Below are 18,487 nucleotides of genomic sequence, written 5' to 3'. Positions count from 1 at the left end.
TTCAGCTGCAAGTGTGTTCCTGGTGGTCTTTAGCCGAAGGGCATTGACACTTGGTAAATTTGGATGTTTAATTAATATTTATCATAGATAATATATTAGTTTTACAGCAAATTTAAGATGGAATTGTTTTATGTGCTGTATATACACTTTCACAGTACACTGAGAACCTTTTATAATTAATGTGTCTAGTATATCTTTATTTAGATTCAAAGCATAGTTTATTATCTTAAATCATAATGAAGGCTTAAAGTTCTCATAGCTCTGCTTTCGGCAATCTGTAGTTGTCACTTTTCTTCAAGTCCTAACCTGTGTTACTACTAATGATCTGGGAGAATCCATAGTGAGCTTTGGCCTTTGGCACCTTGACCTTAACTTGACCAAACCAGAACTCATTAATTGCTTCTAAAAACCTGGCTGACTGGAAATTTAGAAGAATTTATCCTATAAATTCACTGGCACAAAAATCCAAAGACATACACAAAGACATCTATCACTTCGCTGGCAATAACAACAACAATAACCCCCTCCCCCCCAAAACTGGAAACAACCCAAATTTCCATCAATACTCAGCTGGCTAAATGAATCTTCATACACACACCTCTACAGTGGATTACTACATAGTCATTAAGAATAATGTTGTAAATATACATTAATAGGTTTGGAAAGATGCAGATAATATACGGTGGGGGGGGAAAAGTTGTAGAATAATATAATCCAAGATTAATACACTCACTCACACACACACACACACACACATTTTTCTTAAAACATTTTTATACCATAGGTAAAAGTGGGTTACTTCTGGGGATTGGGATTGAAGACTTTTATTCCATCTACATGTTCAAAAGTCATGTTGTATTGCTTTTATTTTTTAAAAATGCATTTTTTATTTGTCCCATTTGCTGTATTCCTTTACCAGATTCACCAACCACACAGTCCCCATCTAGGATCTTATCTTCTTTTCTTGTCACTAAACCCAGCCAAATGCTGAGCCGAACATTTCTAACTCTGAAACATTTCTCAAAGCTTCACCATGCCCTTCCTTCAGGTCTAGGTCAGTCTGACCCGTCAGTTCTCCTGGACTCTACTTCCTCACTGTATACTCTGTACTGCCACAGGGGACTCTTTCTAGCAAACATAACCATAATCTTCATACCTCTGCACCCAAACATTTGGCTCTCCTGGACCAACAGAATAAGTTTCAAACTTTCACTGTGGACTCCAAGATTCCATATTATTCCTGGAAGCCCAGGGCACAGCCTTTAAAAGAATGGCAGAGTCGTTGAGGATATGACAAAGACCGGTTAGAACCGGTTATGTCCAAGATGGCGGAAGACTGGACTTCCAGTAGACCTAGAGCCTCATTATACGCTCATTGTAGTACATTAGCATGCTAAATGACACCAGCGCCATGACAGTTCTGAGGCTGACCATCAAAGATCAAAAAGTGGGCGGTCGAGCTTCCCTGGTGGCGCGGTGGTTGAGAGTCCGCCTGCCGATGCAGGGGACGCGGGTTCGTGCCCCGGTCCGGGAAGATCCCACATGCCGTGGAGCGGCTGGGCCTGTGAGCCATGGCTGCTGAGCCTGCGCGTCTGGAGCCTGTGCTCCGCAACAGGAGAAGCCGCAACAGTGGGAGGCCCGCGTACCGCAAAAAAAAAAAAAAAAAAAGTGGTTGGTGGAGGGACTTCCCTGGTGGTCCAGTGATAAATAATCCATACTGAAATGCAGGGGATGTGGGTTCAATCCCTGGTCGGGGAACTAAGATCCCACATGCCGTGGGGAAACTAAGCCTGCGCACCACAACTACAGAGCTCACCTGCTCTGGAACCCGCGCACTACAAGAAAGAAAACCCACATGCCGCAACTAGAGAGAAGCCCGCGTGCCGCAGCGAAGAACCTGCATGCCGCAACAAAAGATCCCACGTGCCACAATGAAGATCCCACGTGCCGCAACTAAAGACCCGATGCAGCCAAAAAAACCCACAAAGTGCCAGTGGCCCAATTCCTGGAAATCTCCACCCCTTCCCCAAAATAGGTGGAATAATCCTCCCACTGGTTACCCAGCCCATAAAAACTAACCACCCCATATTTCAGGGCCCCTTGCCTTCTCAGAGAGCCCACACTCTTTGTGGAGTGTGTTTCTCCCAAGGCCATTTTCACCTTTTGAGACAGACCCGCATTCTGTCCACAAAAGGTGTTCTCTCTCTAAAGAAGTCCATTTCTTACCTATCACTTTGTCTTCCACTGAATTTTTTCTGCAGTGAGACATAAAGAACCCGAGCTTCTGTAAGTCCTGAGACCAGGTGTGTGATCTCGATTAAAGGACAATGGGTTCAAGTCCCAATCTGCGTTGTGCAGTTTCACCGTGATACCAACGTTGGCCCATGCATTCCCATGCCGTTCACAGCTCCAGCATGGCTGCCTTCCATTTCTCTTTATGCAGAGTCTCAAGAAACGAAGACTCTATTTGGCTAAACTACAGTCAGGTGTCAACCTCTAGTCCAATCAGCTGTGACCAGGAGAAAAAAGGCACCTGGAACAGCATGGGAGCCCCGGGTTCCACACTTTCAGCAGGGATCCTGGGGTGCTTCCAAGGAAGGGGTTGTGGCCACGTCAGGAATCCCCAAACCTGTTCCCATAGCATCCGTCTTCTCCCTTTTCCTCAGATGGTTTTCAAATATGATTCCCACCGCCAAGGAGCCTGCCACCACCCAAAAACTTCTACCAAGTTTTTGCTTCTGGTCAGTCACAGGCTTTTTAGCACTGTTTTCAAAGAACGAACAGGCTTCAAATTTGGGTCCCAGACAGTAGTCAAGACATTTATTTGGCTTCATAAGAGACCTTTCTTAACTCCTTTTGGCTTTTCAGAACTGATTCAAGTAATTAAGATTGAAAGATTAGTGAGATATCCCTGTGTGTCTTTTTTTTTTTTTTTTTTTTTTTTTTTTTTTTTTTTTTTTGCGGTACGTGGGCCTCTCACTGCTGTGGCCTCTCCCGCTGCGGAGCACAGGCTCCGGACGCGCAGGCTCGGTGGCCATGGCTCACGGGCCCAGCCGCTCCACGGCATGTGGGATCTTCCCGGACCGGGGCACGAACCCGCGTCCCCTGCATCGGCAGGCGGTCTCTCAACCACTGCGCCACCAGGGAAGCCCTCCCTGTGTGTCTTAAAGAGAATCAGAACATGGCACACAAAATATGCCACTTTGGCATAAGGATTGTTTGGAGTTGACAGCAATTAAGAAGCAGCAAACACAGAAAGAGCTCCTAGGTCTCCCCCCCACTTACATAAAAGTAGAACATAAATTTCCCTTTGTGAACATCTTCCCCTCCCCTCTTCTATACCAGAAGAAGGTGAAACAACTATTATCCCTGGAGATAGAACTTCAGCATGAAAATGGGTTTTTACTACAAAAAAACTTTACTAAAATAACACTTATCTTCCATTAGTTCCCCCACCTATTTACCTTCCCACAATTTACTACCCGTAAAAGCCCAAACCCCCCTTCCTTTGCCTTGTTACTTCTCCACAAATGTATTGCCTTTTGTTAAAATGGTATAAAAACTGCCCAGATGTAACCACCTCTTTCAGTCTTCATTTCTTTTCTAAGAAGGCCTCTGTGCATGTTTTTAAAAGAATTAAAATATTAACATCAAGTAAAATCTGTACACCTCTTCTCCTGTTAAGCTGTTTTCTGTCAGTCTAATTCGCAGGCCCCAGGAACAGAACCTAAGAAGTAGAGGAAAGGATTTTTTTCCTTCCCTACAGTATTAAAAGCACACTAGACCAATGTGATTTCTTAGCTTTGTTGAAACAAAGACCTTTTGGAAGATAATAAACAACATTTTAAAGTTACATACAATTTCAGAGTGGTTGATGGCCCTCAAGCCACTTCTTGGATCCTGTAAGATTTTATATATGTATAGAAATATAATATATACATAAATCAGTTGAACATATATTGTATCCAGTGTATTGTCAATGCATACACATTTACCTTATATGAATTCAATTATGAGAAAGAGAGAAAAATGTATCCTGCAGCTCTTAAAACCAATCACACTAGAATTTGTCCTCAATGCCTCATAAAAAGGAAGGTCACAAGCAAAATGCAAAGAGAAACAGAAACAAGATAACTTATCTCTTGCCTTTCGCCCTTGTAAAGACCCAGGGCAATTTAAGGTAATTTTTGCCCTAAGCATTAACACTAGAGCCTATCCCTTTAACCTCTCACTCAAGACATAACTCTACAGTAACTCCCCTACTTACAAACCTTCAAGTTGCAAGATTTCAAAGATGCGAATGTGCCCCTGTATGCCAGCTGCTGTACTGTACTACTGTACTTTTCAAAGTACTGTACTGTAAGACTAAAAATCTTTTATTTTTTGTTTGTATGTATTATTTGTGTGAAAAGTATTATAAACCTATTACAGTACAGTACTATACAGCCGACTGTGTTAGTTGGGTACCTAGGCTAACTTTGTTGGACTTGTGAACAAATTGGACTTACGAACGTGCTCTCAGAATGGAACTCATTCGTATGTAGGGGACTTACTGTACAGGTTTTCCACATCAATGGTTTCCATGTCAGCCATACCCATAGGTGGTCATAAAAGCAATTTAATGGGTCATGACCACTATTTTTAAAAAAATAAATAGAACTAAATAGAAAATACCAGAGGGCAAGATTCACAATATGATAATTATTTCATTAAAGCTTTGCTTAATTTTTATTGTGTGTGTGTGTGTGTGTGTGTGTGTATGTTTCTTACTCTGTTCAAATATGTTTGAAAGTCACTGTTCTATAGTCTGTGCTATCCAATATTGGTAGCCAGTAGGTACATGTGGCTACTAAGCACTTGAAATGCGGTGGGCCAGAATAGACATGTGTTATAAGTGTAAAATACGTATGGAATTTCAAAGACTAAATCCAAAAAAAATGAATCATGATAAAGCTAATAATTTTATAGTGATTACATGTTAAAATATAACATTTCACTTTGGAAGTATGATGCTGAACAAAATATTAAAATTGTAATCAGATAAGGTAGGGGGTCCCTAGAGAAAGAAAGCCAGGCATGTCTTTCTTGACATAAGAGAAGCCATTTTTGGCCTAAGCAAGTTGTGATCTATGGCTGGCCTCAATCCTTGCCCTTGAACAGGTCTCAGTAATTAATGACCTTAAGGGAACAGAAGAATGCAGAAACAGGCAATTTATCAGGCAAGAGAAGTAACAATAGCAAAGATAATATATCAGTTGTAAAGACTCCCAGTTCTGTTTCAATGGTAAAGATCAGCCTGAAACGCTTAACCACCAGATAACTGGAATCTAAGGGATGATCATGTAGACCTCTTCTGACCCTTTTAGTGACTTCAATCAACTAAAGCTTAGGGGCTTCCCTGGTGGCGCAGTGGTTGAGAGTCCGCCTGCCGATGCAGGGGTCACGGGTTCGTGCCCCGGTCCGGGAAGATCCCACGTGCCGCGGAGCGGCTGGGCCCGTGAGCCATGGCCGCTGGGCCTGCGCGTCCGGAACCCGTGCTCCGCAACGGGAGAGGCCACAACAGTGAGAGGCCCGCGTACCGCAAAAAAACAAAAAACAAACAAAAAAAAAAACTAAAGCTTGGACTCTGTGGACCACCCAGGCCCCTTCGTGAATATGCAGGTACGCTTAACTTAACACTTGCCCAATATTGCTGTTCAGGGAGACAGTGTTTGGGGAAAGATCCCTGCTGTCCTCCTTACTTGCTGCAAGGATAATAAAATCCTTCCTGGGCTTCCCTGGTGGTCCCGTGGTTAGGACTCCACGCTTCCACTGCAGAGGGCACAGGTTCAATCCCTGGTCGGGGAACTAAGATCCTACATGCCGTGTGGTGCAGCCCCAAAAATGAAATAAAATAAAAAAATAAATAAATAAATCCTTCCTTACCCCCATCTTTGTTTCTCTTCTTTTTTTTTTTGATCAGCAGCTAAGTTTGCCATCAATTTTATTTCCCGCCCCCATCTTTGGCTTGGTTGTGTCTTTTGGCTGGACACCCACCAAGAGGCAAACCCAGTTTACAGGTGACAAAATTAATTTCACATTTTTTTTTACTGTTATAATGTGGCTACTAGAAACCTTTTAATTATATATGTGGTTGTCATTGTATGCATGTTGGACAGCACTGCTCTATATGTTTCAGCCAAGTATCATATGTATATACATGTGTGTGCACAAGATATATCTATAATCTGACTTAAATCATCTTTCCACAGCATCTATCACCATCTTATTACCAAACACTTAGAACTGTTCAGTGTCAAAATGAGTGCCAGCCTTTCAATGTCAGCTGAAAGGGCTGCCCCCATCATCTGAAGCATCCTCTTCCAAAGCAGAGAATAGCTGTTGACTCAGTCTGACTTATCTGCCTGACTGACCTTAGTCTCATGTTGCAGCACCCTGGCAGATGACAAACCTCTTGAGAATGTTTTTTTTTTCTTTTCTCTTAACCTTATTAGTTCAGAAAGGATTATACCATCCTGCCAATGGGTATGCACTCCAAATGACCACACATCCTGGATCAGGCAGGAAATGACTGCTTATCTACTTCCTGTGTTCTCTGTAAATCTCTCCATGCATTAGCTTTACCATTCCTCATATTCTCCTTCCCTCTCCTAGCTCAAGGTCTTGTTATCTGTCGATCATAATCCTGATCTTTCTACTTGTCAAAGGTGTGCTAGAATGACCCTTGCAACACACACACACACACACACACACACACACACACACACACACACACACACACACACACACACACACACACACACACACACACACCCCTGCCACTCCTGATTAGTTCTAGCCTCTATGGAGCCACTCATTTTCCCCAAGCTTGACTCCTTCTACATCCAATACCTCTACATCATATTAATCTAAGAATTCTTCCCTTCCTTCAGGTTAGTAATAGTAATAATAATAAGCTGTCTTTTATAGAGTACTTATCTTCAGACACTATACTAAGCATTTTCTCTCATGTAAACATCACAAGAATTTTGTTGTGTTGCGAATACTTCTCCCACTTCAAAAATGAGGAAAGTGCCTTATGAGGTGACCTAAATTGTAAGATCCATGATGTCTTGTTCACCATATACCCAATGTATACAACAAGTGCCTAATACATACGTGTCAATGCTTGATAAATGTCTGTTGAATAAATAAGTGAATGAATAAATGGTGGCGTACACCACTTTCTACCTTAACTTATAGTTGTGTCCATGTGCTAACAACCTTATTAAGTTATGAGTTCCTTGAGGGCAGGATTTAGTTTTGCATTTCCTGTGCTTGTTAGCATAATACCTGCCAGAGTGGACACTCAGAGATATGTCAAATAAATTTTTAAAATAAACGATTAAATGAATATCATAGTCCCACGACTTCAGAATATGACATTCCCTTGCTAAGAATCGTTCAGTGACTCCCTATTACCCTTAGGCTAAGGCCCAAGCTATTTTTCATGGCCCACGAGGGCTCCCTCACCACTTGAGCCATTCATTATCTCTTGGAGCTCCAGCCACAAGCTCCTCAAACTTCTTCCAGCTCCTCAAATTCGGAGTTAGGTTGAGGGCCAGAGCTTCTACTTCCCCTCTCAGGGCCTTTCACCTGGCCATTCTCACCTGCACCCAACCCCTCTGCTACCCCCTCCACCTGGCCAATTCCCCTCAGAGAGATCTCATTGTATCCTGTACTTTGGCTTTGTAGTGCTTATTGCAAGGATAACACAAAAATTATGTTTGTTTCTTTTATCTAGTGTTTATTTCCTGAAACACCCCATGAAGTAAGGAGCATGTCTGTTTTGTTTATCACAATGTACCAGTGTCCAGCCCGGCGATAGGAAACCACTGGCCCACACGTTTTTTGGCCCACCCTCCAAATGTTATAGATATGTGATATGAATTCATTACAAAATTTTAAAAATATGTATTTCACCAAAAAATCTGAATTTATGACTTCTCTTGGGAAAAAAAAAAAAAAATCCAAAGACCCAGCAATACGGCATATGAGTCAGGATAGGCAAGCAATGCAACCAGTCCCAGAGGACTGGTTTGTCCCTCCCACCACAAGTCCGACGTGTGCGTTCCATCTGGAACATTGAAAGTCACTGTGGCTGAAGGAAAAGCAGACCCAGCAAACCATGCTTATCGCTCTCACCCAGAAGTGACACACACCTCTTCCACCCACATGTCATTGGCCAAAGCCAGTCAACAGCATGGAGATACATAATCCCGCTGCAGGGAGGGCCTTGCCTCCCACGGTGACAAGAGACTCTTTGCTCTGCTGAGGGACTCAGGGATACGGAGGATATGGATTTCCTATTTTTTTCGCGCTTGCTTTCTTCACACCGTAAAGGTATAAGCGACCCAAGTTTTTCTCTAAACTTTTGTCTCTAAGAGGTCTTAAGATGCCGTGATGAGGCATCTGTAATTATCTGCAAAGCAATCTCTTGTCCAATCTGCAACGCTTCTGCTAATTTCCTTTCACCAGGCTACTAGATTTCAGGTTATCTCTTCCTACACACAAACACCAGTGCTCCCATGTGGACACTTGAGGGGACACCATTCCATTTTTAGCCAGGTTCCAGATTGTCCCCCTTTTCTGATTCCCATCTGTTGACTCTCTCGTGTGTATGCGTGTAAGTGAACATACACACTCGTGCATTTATGAACGCCTATGTAAATTTCATTATTTCTTCCAATGAACATTTAATACAATGTTAGACACGTGGGGTAAAACGACAAGCAAGATGAGCATGGACACTAGCCTTCTGGATCTCAAGAGTCCTAAAGGAAAGACAGCAGCAATCACAGGAAATGGTTATGATAAGTTCTACCACAACAGAAGTTCGAAGAGCTACAGGAAGCCTGAGCCCACGCCAGGAAGGTGCATGGACCACTTCCCAGAAGAAATGACATTCAGTCTAACACCTAAACGTCGGTAGTAATTAGTGAGGCAACTCCAGGATGAGGGAACAACTGTGAGAAGACCCAGAATCCAAAGAGAGCACTGGATCAGTAAGAAACAAATGGGTTCAGCTCGGCCGGGACATGGGTAGCAGGAGGCATGATGGAAGCAGATGGGGAAACAGAGAAGAAGCTAATGAGGGATGCAAGCGCCAGACCTTATAAGGCCTCCGGTGCTCCGTGAAGCAGATGGAATTTAATTCTGAGGGAAACAGGGCGCCAAAGCAATGAAGGCTTTCAAGCAGGAGGGTGATGTGATCCGATTTACATTTGCTCCACGCGGATTTTCACAACGGGCTGGAAGTCTTGGCACTGACCCATCAGAATGGATTCAGACAGGGTCCTGTAGGCACCCTGCTCTTATAGGCATTTACCCATTGGCCGCCAGAGGTCTGAAGTGTCCCGGGGGACAGACTGGGCTGTGTGGAGGACAGGGGACTCAGGACAGTGGCTTTTTAATCACTGTATGGTGTTAATTTACCACTGCATTAATTATTCTCATAAATATCTAAAACTACACATATGAGGAAGATGAAGAAAATATACACCAGCAAAAGTTACCTTTTAGGATAACAGGATTAGTGGTCTAGTTCTTAAGTATTTTAATTTTTAAACAGCCAGCATGGCCACCCTGAGGCGTAACAGCTAAATACATGAGCTAATGTCTACACAGAACAAATAAGCCAGGATAATATTCAGGAAGATTAAGTGATGTTCTTTTCCCCCACCGCCAGTATGTCCTGTTATCCCATGGCCGTTCTCTATTTATGGAGTCAGACCATGAAAGCAGAAAAACGGCTTTTAAGTTTCAAAAGACCCAACCTTGAAGGGACTCAGGCCAGAGGAAAATAAACCCCAAAAAGCACACCAGGGAGCTCTTGCCTTCAAAATGAGATAAAAGAGGAAAGGAACTGGAGAGAGCTTGGGCACTGGGGAGTACCTGTCCCCCACCCCACCAAGGGGCACTGTCAACAGGAACCCCAGTCTGGAATCCGAATGCTGGAAACCTGTGCTCTGAGCAGTTCACGCAAGAAGCCAGCAAGGACCCGGCAAGAACCCAAGAGGGGAAATAGGATCCAGGCACATGAAACACTCTTCCAGACTTCCTCCCACAGAGGACTCCATGCCTCACCCTCTCCCCACGACCCCGACACTGATGTTATTTAAGCCTCCTGGAACTTGAAAGAGTCAGGCTCTCAGAACCCAGCTATAAGAGATGTTCTTGGAGCAACTGGGGAATTCTGAATATGGACTGGATTTTAGATGATATTATGAAATTACTGTGAATTTTCTTAACTGTGGTAATGGCACTGCAATTATGTAGGAGAAAGTCCTTTAACTTAGGAAAATCAGGCTGAACTGTTAAGAGGTAAAATACCGTAACTTCTGCAACTTATTTTCAAATAATTCAGTGGGGAAAATACACAAGTACATAGGGGGGAGAGAGAGAAAGCAAATCCAGAAAAATGTTAAGAACTAGCATAGAAAGGGGGGCATATGGGTGTTCACTGTGCTAGTGTTTCAATTCTCATAGGTTTTCTTTTTCCAATAATAAACTTCTAAAATAAAATTTTACAGTAAAATTCATAATTGCTGAATGCCAGAAGTCACAAGGAAAATGTTGATCCGATAATAGCAGTTTTATGTATTTATTTATTTATTTATTGGCTGCGTTGGGTCTTCGTTGCTGCGCGTGGTCTCTCTCTAGTTGCGCCGAGCGGGGGCTACTCTTCTTTGCATTGCGTGGGCTTCTCATTGCAGTGGCTTCTCTTGTTGCAGAGCATGGGCTCTAAAGTGCACAGCCTTCAGCAGTTGCGGCACACAGTCTCAGTTGTTGTGGCTCACAGGCTCTAGAGTGCAGGCTCAGTAGTTGCGGTGCATGGGCTTAGTTGCTCTGCGGCCTGTGGGATCTTCCCAGACCAGGGCTCAAACCCGTGTCCCCTGCATTGGTAGGTGGATCTTCATTGCGGTGCATGGGTTTCTCATTGTGGTGGCTTCTCTTGTGGAGCACAGGCTCTAGGCGTGTGGGCTTCAGTAGTTATGGCACACGGACTCAGTAGTTGTGGCTTGAGGGCTCTAGAGCACAGGCTCAGTAGTTTTGGTGCACGGGCTTAGTTGCTCCTCAGCATGTGGGATCTTTCCAGACCAGGGCTCAAACCCGTGTCCCCTGCATTGGTAGGTGGATTCTTAACCACTGTGCCACCAGAGAAGTCCTCAATAATACTAGTTTAAAATGTGTTAAGAAGCACAAATAATCGTTTGCATTAAGTATATTCATAAACTTGTAAAAACTTATACACATGAAAAAGATAAAGAAGGTGCAAATAATAGTTGTTAAATTAGAATGGTGGGGGCTTCCTTGGTGGCACAGTGGTTAAGAATCCACTGCCAAGTGGGCTTCCCTGGTGGCGCAGTGGTTGAGAGTCCGCCTGCCGATGCAGGGGACACGGGTTCGTGCCCCGGTCCGGGAGGATCCCACAGGCCGCAGCAACTAAGCCCATGTGCCACAACTACTGAGCCTGCGCTCTAGAGCCTGCAAGCCACAACTACTGAAGCCCGCAGGCCTAGAGCCCGTTCTCCGCAACGAGAAGCCACTGCAATGGGAAGCCCATGTACCACAACGAAGAGGAGCCCCTACTTGCTGCAACTAGAGAAAGCTCACGTACAGCAACGAAGACACAATGCAGCCAAAAATAAATAAATTAATTAAAAACAAACAGCACCAGCTTTTGAAAAAAAAAAATTAGAATGGTGGGATTATCTGTGGCATTTCCCTCTATTTCTCACCCTTCTGTGCTTTTATAATATTAAAAATTAATTTTAGATGTTAGCTTAAAAAAAGATGGGTGGAGAAGGGATCCTGAATTGACTGCAATTAAGTATCTACCACCCAACATAATGAGAGTTCAGAATATAAATTAAATTGAATTATGGGAAAGTAAGAAAGGTACTGTTATTCCTGGGTTAGTGAACCAAGAGTTTACACAAGTCAGGTGTGCTAGTTGCAAGCAACAGAAACCAACTCTGGCTCCTTTCAGCGTTCTGGGGATGGTGGGGAGCTTACAGAATCATCTGGAAGGCTGGAGAGCCAGGCTGGCAAGTGGGCAGGCATAAACGCAGGCTGACCAGCAGCCACTGCCAAATTCAGGTGACAGGAACAGCTCAGAGAGGACAAGACTGCAGCAGCCACTGAACAGAGGGTGCCACAGCTCAGACGTCCATCCCTGCTGGTCCTAGGCACTGAATGCTGCCTCTGGCCCCACCACTGGCCTGTAGAAGCCTGCTGCTATTCCTGCCTTCTCCAAAACACATCCTCTAGGGCCCCTGTTTCTGCGTAACACAGCTCCCAGTTCAACCTATCACACATGTTACATCTAATTGGTCAAGTCTAGGTCACATGCTCACACCTGAGCTGGGAAGGCAATTACCTCATCTTTGGAGCTCCTACAGAACCAGGAGGGCCCTCGTCTTAGGGAGCTAAGACATATAATGGGACAATTTCCAAAGATTGGACAGAGTGGCACCAAAAAGTGACAAATGTCACCACACAGTTTTTCCTGCTACAACAACTGGACCGGGCACCGCGTAAGAGAAAAAAAGACCAAGATTCGGCCTTTGTCCTCAAGGAGCGACTTTGAGAGTGGATGTTATATCTTATTCTTCATTTTTTTGTTTTTAATAAATTTATTTATTTTTGGCTGCGTTGGGTCTTCGTTGCTGCACATGGGCTTTCTTTAGTTGCGGCGAGTGGGGGCTACTCTTCGTTGCAGTGCACAAGCTTCTCATTGCAGTGGCTTCTCTTGTTGCGGACCTCTGGTTCTAGGCGCGTGGGCTTCAGTAGTTGTGGCACGCGGGCTCAATAGTTGTGGCTCACGGGCTCTAGCGCGCAGGCTCAGTAGTTGTGGTGTACGGGCTTAGCTGCTCCGCAGCATGTGGGATCTTCTCGGACCAGGGCTCGAACCCGTGTCCCCTGCATTGGCAGGCGGATTCTTAACCACTGCACCACCAGCGAAGTCACTTATTCTTCTTTGTTAACTGTAGCGTTTGACAGAGAGTAAACACTCAGTAAATGTTTGCTAAATAAATAAAAACAAATGAACAATCTGTCCCAGACAAACCAAACGACCCTTTGCAGGCAGGGGACTGGACAAAATAATACTCCAGGAACTTCTAGCAAGAGGATTCTTGGACTTGATGATCTTGCCTGAGAATGGCTGAGACTCAGAGTTTTCTTCTAGAGACTGTCTATGAACCAGAAGCTAGACTAAAACTGCACTGATGCACTAAACCTTAACAAAAGCCAAATATTAAGTTTTGTAAATGGATCCACCTAGAAAACCAGTTCACATCAAGTCAAAATCCAAACATCTAAAACAAATGAATGAGAATGAAATTTGCTCTGAGTCCCTACTTAAGGCTGAATTTTCTTATCTTTTAAGCAAAAAGCCCAATGTCATTAGTTTTGGTCATACACTGGCCTGTGGTGCCATGCTGGGCTAAGGCACAGCACACATCAGCAATAATTTTATAAATGTGTTCTCCCCAGCTGCCTACCTCTGAGCTTGAATCAATTTCCAGTCACAGTTTGCTCCTTTCATGCCAAAAGGGTGCAGTGGGGCTACTGATGGTTAGTGTGAAATCACTTGTTCTGCAGATCTTTAAACACAGGTAAGAATCATCTCTCCTTTCAATGGTTTTGTGTCAGTTTAACAAAATGCAAAGCTGCTAGATTCTGTGCAGCGTCTGAACTTTTCATTAATCCACTCACTCAACAATTTGCACTGACTGCTTACTATGGGTCAAGAACTATGCTAGATGCCGGGGATATGACAGTGACTGGAGAAGATATGGTCCTTGAATTCATGTCACTTAAATTCCAGTTGGAGACCCATAGATGAATATGTAATTACAAGATGTAATAGGTATTGGAGGTGGGAAAGTGCTATATACAAGAGTGGAAGAAAAATAGGAAATCTAATTTGGATTGGATGCAGTGGAATAAGGGAATGCCTTCCTGAGGAAGTGACATGTAAGCCACAATCTAAATAATGAGACTTGTTATGGGCCGAGTTGTGTCCACTCAAAACTTACAGGTTGAAGCCCTAACTCCCAGGACCTCAGAATGTGACTGTGTTTGGAGATAGGGTATTTAAAGAGACAATTAGGTTAAAATGAGGTCATTAGGGTGGGTCTTAATCCAATATGACTGGTGTCATATTCCTCTAGAAGAGGAAATTTAGATGCAGAGACACACACAGAGGGAAGACCACATGAAGACACGGGGAGAAAACGGCCATCGACAAGCCAAGGAGAGAGACCTCAGTAGAAACCAAGATGCTGACAGCTCCATCTCAGACGTCCAGCCTCTAGAACCGTGAGAAAATATATTTCTGTTGTTTGAGCCACTCAGTCCCTGGTACTTCGTGACAGCAGCACTAGCAAAATAATACAAGGGTTGATCAGGCAAAAGATCACGGTGGGGAAAAGAGACGCAGAGGTAAGAGCAGGAAAGACACTGACCTAGAGTCAGAAAAGAGCTTTGTCCCATCAAAGGATTGAAAACCCAATAAACTTATGTGGTTGGAGCTAAGTAAAGAAGAGTCAGGAGGGGGACTTCCCTGGCGGTTCAGTGGTTAGTTAAGACTCCACGCTTCCACTGCAGGGGGCACGGGTTCAATCCCTGGTTGGGGAACTAAGATTCCACAAGACCCGCGGCCAGAAAAAAAAAAAAAAAGGCAGGAAGGACAAAATAAGACTGGAGAGGGAGGCAGAAGCTAGGACCTGACAGGTTATGCTGAAGAGCTTGACATTTTCCCCGGAATTCTAAATAAAAGTCACTGGATAGTTTTTGAGGAGGGGTAACATGTGGGTGACAAGGTTCGATTTACACTGTTAAATATCTTGTTGTCTGGTGAGTGGAGAAAGGGCTGCAGCAGGGGATCAACCAGCAGAGAGATGATGGTGTTTGAACGAGGGTGTGAGCGGCGCAGGTGGAGAACTGTAAACAGATGTCCACTTAGAAGGCAGAATAGACAGGCTTCCCTGTGTGGGAGCTGGAGGAGAGGGGGTGGCAAGTATGGTACCTTGGCTTCTGGCTTGAGCAGGTGGCAGCACTTAATAAAACACATTTTCCTCTGTATAGAGGAGCCTGGGAAGAGGGTTGGACTTCCAATACCTCCACCTTCTGGCTGAGACACCAGACAAGAGCTTTAACCTCTTCAGGCAAAGGCTAAGGTGCTCAGCCTGGAAAACAAGGTTCTTCTAAATGTAACCCCTACCTGCCGTCTCCCTTCCATCCACCGCCCACCCCTGACACATTCCGTGCTCTAGACACACCAATTTCTCGGTGCCCATCCTCTCTCCCCGTGTTAGAATCTGACACATACTCCTCCTCCCTCAAAACCCCCGCCCACCATTCTATACCCTGTGAAAATGTAACCACTTCTCCCAAACCTTCCTTGACTCTCCTGTGTTTCCACCTTGACCCCACCTCTCCCTCTGGCGGCTGTTCTTTGTAGGTCCCTGCTCTTCACCCAAGCTTCTTGAAGACGGCGTCTACCGTCACTGTTTCCTCACCCCTTCCTCCCTGATCACGCCATTGCAGGCTAGCTTCTCCATCCTCCCCTCCACTAGAACTGGTTTGACCAAAGCACTAATTACATCCATGTCATCCTCTCATATAACACCCTGTTCTTTTTCTTCCAACCCCTATTCCAATTTGAAATATATATATTTATATATATATAAATATATAATTTTTATATAAATAAAATTTTTATATATATATATATTTCATATATATTCGTTCATGGTTTTGCTTCTAGAATTTAAGTGCCATGAATTCAAAGCTAAATCCATGTTGCTAAATCCAACGGACACTTCTGACCATTACCTTGACCTGACTTCTCCACAGAATTTGATACTGTGTATACCACTCCTTCCTTTTTTACCATTTTACTTTGAAATTTTTCTATAGAAAACTATACAGAAGTTGTAAGAATAGTACAGTAAATACCCACATCTCCTTCATCCAGATTCACCAATTAATATTTTTTCACCTTATATGTTTATCCTTTGTTTTTCTGGACTATGGAAGAGTACGTTGCAGGCATTACAACCCTTCACTCTCAAATACCTCAGCACGTTTCCTAAGAACAAAGATTTTCTGCCTTAGCCCATCCTGGCATTCTCTCTCTCTCTCTCACTCTCTCTCTCTCTCTCTCTCTCTCTCTCTCTCTCTCTCTCTCTCTCTCTATATATATATATATATATATATATATATATATATATACATACATATATATATATATACATACATATATATATATATAAAACAGAATACAACAGACTCAGTGGCTTATAAAGAACAGAATTTATTTCTAGCAGCTCTGGAGCTGGGAAGTCCAAGGTCAAGGTGCCGGCAGATTCAGTGTCTGGTGAGGACCCACTTCCTGGTTCATAGACAATCATCTTCTCTCTGTGTCCTCACATGACAGAAGGGACAAGGGAGCTCTCTGGGGTCTCTTTTATAACGACACTAATCCCATTTATGAAGGCCCCACCTCCAAATATCATCACACCAGGGGTTAGGATATAACGTGAATTTGGGGGGGACACATTGTTTATAGCCAACTCTTATCTAACAGACAGCCTATTTTAAAATTTTGTAAGGTGTTCCTATAATGTCCTTTTCATTTATTTATTTATTTATATTTTCGGCTGCGTTGGGTCTTCGTTGCTGCGCACAGGCTTTCTCTAGTAGCAGCGAGTGGGGGCTACTCTTCACTGCGGTGCTCGGGCTTCTCATTGCGGAGGCTTCTCTTGTGGAGCATGGGCTCTAGGCGCACGGGCTCAGTAGTTGTGGCACGTGGGCTTAGTTGCTCCTCGGCATGTGGGATCTTCCTGGACCAGGGCTCGAACCCGTGTCCCCTGCATTGGCAGGTGGACTCTCAACCACTGCGCCACCAGGGAAGCCCCTATAAGGTCTTTTATAGTGCTTTTATTCTGATCTAAGATCAAATCAAGAAACCTACGTTGCATTTGGTTGTCATATCTCCTTAGTCTCTTTATCTAGAACAGTTCCTTAGTCTTTCAAGAAATAAATTGTTTGTTTGTTTGTTTGTTTGTTTTTTGCGGTATGCGGGCCTCTCACTGTTGTGGCCTCTCCCGTTGCGGAGCACAGGCTCCGGACGCGCAGGCTCAGTGGCCATGGCTCACGGGCCCAGCCGCTCCGCGGCACGTGGGACCCTCCCGGACCGGGGCACGAACCCGCGTCCCCTGCATCGGCAGGCGGACTCCCAACCACTGCGCCACCAGGGAAGCCCCAAGAAATAAATATTTTTGAAGAGTACAGCCCAGTTGTTTTGCAGAACGTCCCTCAATTTGGGTTTGTCTGATGCTTTCTCATGATTGGATTCTGCATATGCACCTCTGGATAGGCAGGGATCTTATTACAGAAGAAATGTGGTACCCTTCTTGGGGCATGGAACCACGAGGCGTGTGATACTGGTTTATCCCGTCATCAGCGATGAGCCACTCCTTCCTTGAAGTTCTCTCTTCCCTCAGCTTCTGCGGCTTTCCTCCTGCCTCCCTGGTGGATGCTTCCTGGTCTTTTTCGTGGGCTCCTCTTCCTCTGCCAATCCATAATCACTGGCCAGGCAGGTTCCTATTGTAGGAGCCTATTGTAAGCTCTTCACGATTTAAACTCTTCTAGGCAGCTTCCCGTTCTTCTGTATCCTCAATCTAATCTTCGTAACTTCAACTATCACCTCTGCATTGATGGCTCTCAAACTCTCAACTCCCCTTACCCTGGGTCTCTCTCCTAAACTCCAGACCCAGACCTGCCTACCAGACAGCTACACCAGGATGTCAGCACAATGTTCAATACCGAATACATCATCTTCCCCCGCTCCAAGCCTGCTTCGCTCCCTCCTATGATGAATGGAAACACCCAGAACCCAACATTCAAAAAGGCACTCAGAACTTTTCCAATCTGATGATTCAGAGTCTTCCTTGCTGGACTGTCAGTGTCTCTAAATAAGAACCGTATCTGTCCTGTTTGCAACTGCATCTCTAGAAATGCCTGACACTTGAAAATGGTAGCCATCTCTTATCAGACTCTCAGTGTCCTCACCTCGAAGGCAGAAATAATAATAGATACCTCACAGGGCTTGGGTGAAGATCAAATAAGATCATATATGAGCAAGTCCTTTGTAAACACTGTACGTCCTGGCTACTCAAAATGTTCATAGATCGACAGCAGCAGCATCACTTGGAAGCTGGTGAGAAATAAGCATCTTGGGCTTCACTCCAGGCTTCACCCACCTGCTGATTCAGAATCTGCATTAATAAGATTCCCAGGTGATCTGTATACACAGTAACATTTGAGAAGGACTGCTTAATCCCAAGCGAATTACAGACAGACACGTCCGTGGAATATATACCATCTGTTAACCTTCAGGCTGTGGTCCTTCTCACACAGGAAATCTCTCCTG

The 18,487-nt window shown here is 44.2% G+C and overlaps 1 long non-coding RNA gene across 1 annotated transcript in view; it reads right to left on the bottom strand.

The window, feature by feature from the left end:
- Positions 1 to 18,487, bottom strand: part of LOC136792653 (uncharacterized) — a 73,018-nt gene that overhangs the window by 42,837 nt on the left and 11,694 nt on the right. The window lies entirely within an intron of this gene.

Source organism: Kogia breviceps, chromosome 15, assembly GCF_026419965.1.
Source record: "Kogia breviceps isolate mKogBre1 chromosome 15, mKogBre1 haplotype 1, whole genome shotgun sequence".
In the NCBI taxonomy this organism is placed as follows: Eukaryota; Metazoa; Chordata; class Mammalia; order Artiodactyla; family Physeteridae; genus Kogia; species Kogia breviceps.
The sequence above is the reverse complement of the archived record's forward strand: the minus strand, read 5'-3'. Positions and strand labels throughout refer to the sequence as shown.